This window comes from Anolis carolinensis, chromosome 6 (genome assembly GCF_035594765.1).
Source record: "Anolis carolinensis isolate JA03-04 chromosome 6, rAnoCar3.1.pri, whole genome shotgun sequence".
In the NCBI taxonomy this organism is placed as follows: domain Eukaryota; kingdom Metazoa; phylum Chordata; class Lepidosauria; order Squamata; family Dactyloidae; genus Anolis; species Anolis carolinensis.
Genome location: NC_085846.1, coordinates 119,963,928 through 119,971,049, shown reverse-complemented (window position 1 = coordinate 119,971,049; position 7,122 = coordinate 119,963,928).

The window sequence follows — 7,122 nt, the reverse complement described above, 5'->3', positions numbered from 1 at the left end:
AAAGTGCTGAGCTGCTGAACTTGCGGACCAAAAGGTCTCAGGTTCAAATCCCAGGAGCAGAATGAGTGCCCGCTGTTAGCTCCAGCTCCTGCCAACCTAGCAGTTCCATGCAGTCATGCCGGCCACATGACCTTGGAGGTGTCTATGGACAACGCTGGCTCTTCGGCTTAGAAATGGAGATGAGCACCAAACCCCAGAATTGGAGACGACTGGACTTAATGTCAGGGGAAACCTTTACCTTTACTTATTGTATTAGGAGCCTCTGGTGGCCTAGGGGATAAAAGCCTCATGACTTGAAGGTTGGGCTGCTGACCTGAAAGCTGCCAGGTTCGAATCCCACCCGGGGAGAGTGCGGATGAGCTCCCTCTTTCAGCTCCAGCTCCATGCGGGGACATGAGAGAAGCCTCCCACAAGGATGGTAAAACATCAAAACATCCGGGCGTCTCCTGGGCAACGTCCTTGCAGACGGCCAATTCTCTCACTCCAGAAGCAACTCCGGTTGCTCCTGACATGGAAAAAAACCCCTATTGTATTATTAAGGGCCCCTGGTGGCACAGTGTGTTAAAGTGCTGAGCTGCTGAACTTGCAGACCAAAAGGTCCCAGATTCAAATCCCGGGAGCGGTGTGAGCGCCCGCTATTAGCCCCAGCTCCTGCCAACCAAGCAGTTCGAAAACATGCCAATGTGAGTAGATCAATAGGTACCACTCCGGCAGGAAGGTCACGGCGCTCCATGCAGTCATGCCAGCCACATGACCTTGGAGGTGTCTACGGACAACGGCGGCTCTTCGGCTTTAGAAATGGAGATGAGCACCAACCCTCAGAGTCGGACACGACTGGACTTAATGTCAGGGGAAACGTTTGCCCTTTACCTTTATTGTATTATTATTAGTATGATATTATTTATTTAATTTATTTATTCTATGATTCTATGAGATGCCACCCAATTTATTTATTTATTTACAGTATTTATATTCCGCCCTTCTTTCTCAGCCCGAAGGGGACTCAGGGCGGATCACATGGCACACATATAAGGCAAACATTCAATGCCTTGACATAGAACAGAGATAGAGACAGATGCAGGCACCGGGCTGGCCTCGAACTCATGACCTCTCGGTCAGAGTGATTTGTTGCAGCTGGCTGCTAACCAGCCTGCGCCACAGCCCGGCCTAATTCAACTCCAATTCTACCAGACAGGAAACCACCTTTGATCCCTCCCGACAGGTGGCCATCCAAATTCTTCCTTGACTTGGTGAGCCTCTGTTCTCATAGAACCCTAGCCTTGGAAAGGGCTCCCAGGGGCCATCCAGTCCAACCCCGTTCTTCCTATCTATCATTAGGCAAGGAGGCACCACCCAAGCCCTCCCGAAAGATGGCCTGCCAAGCTGCAGAGAAGGAAGGCGACTTTACCGTTCTCTTCCGACTCTTGGCGAAGGAGAGAAACCCCAAAGCCAAACCCTTCAGAGCCTCGCCCCCTCCCACCGGGGGGGGGGGCGAGTCTTTTAAGGGGGGGTCTTGGGGTCACTTCCACTCTCTGGGCGGGTCTCACGGGGGGGGGGGTCTGCGCCTCTCCTGTCCTTCCCTTCAGACGGGTCCCGCCCCCTTCCCTGCTGCAGCCAATCCCCGCCCGACCCCGCCCCTCTGGACAGGTATGAAGGCTCCGTCGGGGCACCTGTGGGAGGGAAGGAGGGAGGTCGCGAGGAAGGTGAGTGAGAGAGTGACGGGGTCCCTGGGGAAGGGGCTTGTGGGGGGCTTGGCCGAAGGGGAACCGCAGGAGGGGAGCACACTCTGCCCAGGATCCAGGGAAGGCAACTTGGGTCTAAGGGGGCTGGACTGGATGGCCTTTGGGGTCCCCTGTCGAAAAATTCACAGCAACCCCATAGAAGAGCCATTCTATCTTCCTACCTGGTAGAAAGGGGGGGGGGGGGTCCAGCTGGAATGCCTCTTGGGGTCTCTTCCAGCTTTGTGAGAATAATCATCATAACAATAAATGGATAATAGCAGGATAATAATGGATAATAGCAGGATTATTATTCTATCTTCCTTCCGTGGCAGAAAAGGGGTACGGCTGGATGGCCTCTTGGGGTCCCTTCCCACAATAGGGTTCTATGATGTGGTGGATTTGGAGACCCATCCATCATCACCCAAGGACCTCCCCACATGTCAATAATAATATAGTAGAGTCTCACTTATCCAAGCCTCGCTTATCCAAGCTTCTGGATAATCCAAGCCATTTTTGTAGTCAATGTTTTCAATACATTGTGATATTTTGGTGCTAAATTCGTAAATACAGTAATTACAACATAACATTACTGCGTATTGAACTACTTTTTCTGTCAAATTTGTTGTATAACATGATGTTTTGGTGCTTAATTTGTAAAATCATAACCTAATTTGATGTTGAATAGGCTTTTTCTTAATCCCTCCTTATTATACAAGATATTCGCTTATCCAAGCTTCTGCCGGCCCGTTTAGCTTGGATAAGTGAGACTCTACTGTAATAACAAGTCTTGGAGAAATAAAGAAATTCTGGAAACGAAATGCTGGATTAATAAGAATATTTAATAATTAACAATTAATTAATTAATTAATAAGAATAATTAATAATGAATATGGACAAATTGACGTATCTGCTAGCGAACAATCAAGGTCGTCCAAGGAAACAAACGGACTGGGAAATGATTAAAAAAATACTTTAAAAAGGAAAAAAAATGAAGATTTTAATTTGAGATCTAAGAAAACCAGAATACGTACAAAACCTCATAATAGGAGAAAAGGAACGATCTGGGTTATCAGGAAGAATTCAAGAACTTAGGAAAGGGGGAAAAGATGAGACCCAAAGACACCATGCAATAGGTCAAAGTTTATATTATACATGTGGTTTTTTGGCTTTTTTTTTGGTCTATTCAATTTTTACCCCTCTCTGCTTCTTCTTCTTTTTTTTATTTTCTTCCCCTTCTAATTTTTTTCTTTCCTTTTTTTTTTTCCTCTCAATTCTGTACTTTATTTTATTGTATGTTTTTTTCTGTGTTTATGTTGAAAGGAACACTATTAAAAATTTTTATTTATGAATATATATATATATATACACACACACACAAACACACACACACACACACACACTAGCTGTGCCCGGCCACGCATTACTGTGGCAAAGTGGTGGTGGTATTGGTTAAAAATTGTTGTGTAATTTTTATTTGACGTTATTTGTATTTTTTAATTAATTTTATTGTAAGTTATCTTTTTATTCATTATATTTTATTATTTTTAGTTATTTTCTGTTATTATAGTATTTTATTGTATTAATTTTTTTAGTGTGTTGTCGAAGGCTTTCATGGCCAGGATTACAGGGTTGTTGTGTGTCTTTCGGGCTGTGTGGCCATGTTCCAGAAGCATTCTCTCCTGACGTTTCGCCCACATCAATTTTTTTAGTGTTTTTTATTATTTTTTAGTGTTGTTTATTATTTTTTATTGGGTTGCTAGGAGATCAAGTTGGAAGAGCTTAGCCTTCTAACTGGCAGCAATTGGATAAAAGCAATTATTCCTCTCGCTCTCTCTAATTAGGACTTTATTTTTCTTTTCTTTTTGTTGTATCAACCTAGAGCCGTGGATGATGGGTTGTGTTGTCAAATTTCAAGGTTGGGGGGCCGGTAGTTTTGTGCGTCGCCGTGATGCCATCACTCTTTTATATATATAGAAGATTTCCAGGTGTTTTGGACTGCAACTCCCACCATTCCTAACAGCCTCGGGCCCCTTCCTTTTTCCCCTCGGCCGCTTAAGCGGCCGAGGGGGGAAAGGAAAGGGCCCGAGGCTGTTAGGAATGGTGGGAGTTGCACTCCAAAGCACCTGTAAATATTGTTATTATTATTATTTATTATTGTTATTGGCCCAGGCCTGCTCTAGCGCCTGGCGTGCAATGCCTTTCCTCCTTAGAAGCATCGAAGAGACCCCCAGAGGCCATCCAGCCCAACCCCTTGTTAGAGAAAAGCAATCCCGCATGCCCTCTCTGCATGTCCTTCTTCTTGCCTGTTTTATGGTACCTCCATTTCACATTTGCACGGGCATACGTGACCATTGGCATGCCTCGGGTACAAACAGAGTCCCCGGAGCAGTCCGGCTGCAAGTCAGGTTGGCAATCTTTTGAAATCTGGAAGCAATAAAGGATATCATAGTTGTGCAAGGTGGCCTGCCTTTGGGACTATGTTCTTCCTCTGATCTCCAGCAACCACGTTTTCTACCTGTGTGATATCTTTGCGCAAGTTTTTCCATGCGCAGACTGTTTTAATTTAATGTGTTGTCAAAGGCTTTCCTGGCCGGAATCACAGGGTTGTTGTGGGTTTTCCGGGCTGTCTGGCCATGTTCCAGAAGCATTCTCTCCTGACGTTTCGCCCACATCGATGGCAGGCATCTTCAGAGGTTGTGAGGCCTATGGAGAAACTAAGCAAAGACAGCTAATGACTGAACAAAGGATGCCCCCAGGCAAGATAATAATAATCTATATATATAAAAGAGTGATGGCATCACGGCGACCCACAAAACAACAAAACTACAGGCCCCCCCAACCTCAAAATTTGACAACACAACCCATCATCCACGCCTCTAGGTTGATATAACAAAAAGAAAAGAAAAATAAAGTCCTAATTTGAGAGAGAGGAATAATTGCTTTTATCCAATTGCTGACAGTTAGAAGGCTAAGCTCCTCCAACTTGGTCTCCTAGCAACCCAATAAAAAATAATAAAAACACTAAAAATTAATACAATAAAATACTATAATAACAGAAAATAACTAAAAATAATACAAGAAAATAATAAAATATAATAAATAAAAATATAACTTACAATAAAATTAATAAAAAATGCAAATAACGTCAAATAAAAATTACACAACAATTTTTAACCAATACCACCACCACTTTGCCACAGCAACGCGTGGCTGGGCACATCTAGTAATAATAATAATAATAATAATAATAATAATAATAATAATAATTTTATTTTTGTACCCCGCCTCCATCTCCCCAGAGGGACTCGGGGCGGCTTACAGATATAAAACCAGCATACAGTATACGGTTTTACAAAAACACACAAGTAAATTTAAAAGGCATTAAAAATCACGATCATTATAAAACAGATGAAAAACACAGCAATAAAAACATAAAATGAGCTGGGCAAAGTGCACTGAGTGGAACTTGATTGGAAAGAGACAAAACCTTTCCAATGCTAATTAGGGTGATTAACTGAAACATTAATGCTGGCTTCCCAGTGACAAAGGACTCTTGCCAAACCCTGGACTCGCCACAGATATATATTCTTTCCTTTCCTTGCCTAGTTTCTCCATACCTCACAACCTCTGAGGATGCCTGCCATAGATGTGGGCGAAACGTCAGGAGAGAATACTTCTGGAACATGGCCACACAGCCTGAAAGACATACAACAACCCTAAGCAAAGGTTTATATAGCTGTGGAAGGTCCTGGGTGGGGGGAAGAACTCTTGTCTGTTGGAGGCCAATGTGAGTGTTGTAATTAATCACCCTGATTAGCATTAATGGCCTTGCCAGCTTCATGGCCTGGCTTCTTCCTGCGTGGGGGAATCCTTTGATCAGAGGCATTAGCTGCCCCTGATTGATTCATGTCTGGAATTCCCCTGCTTTCAGAGTGTTGTTCCTTATTTACTGTTCAGAGTTTTTTTTAATACTGGGATCCAGATTGTGTTCACCTCTCCCTGATTGTAACTGACACTACTTGCACTTTCTTCGGCCCAGTTCTTTTTTGGAGCCAACCCAGGATTTTATCATAGTATATTTATTATTGTATGGGACCTCATTTGTTTTATGACTTGTTTTATTGTTGTGTTTTTATATTATCTGTTGCCTGGACTTGGCCCCATGTAAGCCGCCCCAAGTCCCTTCGGGGAGATGTCCCTCCCCCTGAAAGACGTGTCTGCAGCTTGGGAGAAGGGCACTGAGTAGGCTCATAGCCTTAGAAGAGACTCCAAGAGGCCATCCAGCTGAACCCTTTTCTGCTGGGCAGGAAGATAGAATTACTATTATATTATTATCTATGATTATCATTTATTATTATTATAATGATATTATTATTATTCTCACTTGGAAGAAGCCCCAAGAGGCCGTCCAATTGAACCCCTTTCCCACCAGGCAGGAAGATTTATTTATTCATTTAGTGCCCTTCTACCCCACCCCTCTCACCCCCAGGGGGGCTCAAAGTGGCTCACAAAAAGGCACAATTTGGTGCCGCCGCATATACATACATATAATAAAACAAAACACATGCATTAAAACCAAACATTACAAACAACTCAAAACCATTCATTAAAACCACGCAATCCAAAGGGTCAGTCCAAGAGCCATTCCGGTGGTAAATTGCACTATCCCATATTCACTTACGGCACCGAGAATTACTCTCCGAAGGCCTGGTCCCACGCCTGTCCCGTCGTGATCATTAATTATGTTTTATTCTCCCAGAGTGGGACGAGACCCCAAGAGGCCATCCAGGCAGGAAGATAGAATGACTATTATCACCCGTGTCGATTGTTTATTTATTTATTTATTTATTTATTATTATTATTACTATTATTATCATCATCACAGTTGGAAGAGACTCCAAGCAGCCATCCAGCTGAACCCCTGTCCAGGCAGGAAGATAAAATTACTATTATATTATTATTATCACCTGTGATTTATTATTATTATTATTATTATTATTATTATTATTATTATTATTATTATTATTATCCCAGAGCGGAAAGAGACCCCAAGAGGCCATCCAGCCAGACCCCTGTCCAGGCAGGAAGATAAAATTACTATTGTATTATTACTATCACCTGTGATTATTATTATTTATTATTATTATTATTCTCCCAGAGCGGGAAGAGACCCCAAGAGGCCATCCAGTCGGACCCCTGTCCAGGCAGAAAGATAAAATTACCATTATATTATTATTATCACCTGTGATTATTATTATTTATTATTATTATTATTCTCCAAGAGCGGAAAGAGACCCCAAGAGGCCATCCAGCCGAACCCCTGTCCAGGCAGGAAGATAAAATTACTATTATATTATTATTATCACCTGTGATTATTTATTATTATTATTATTTTCCCAGA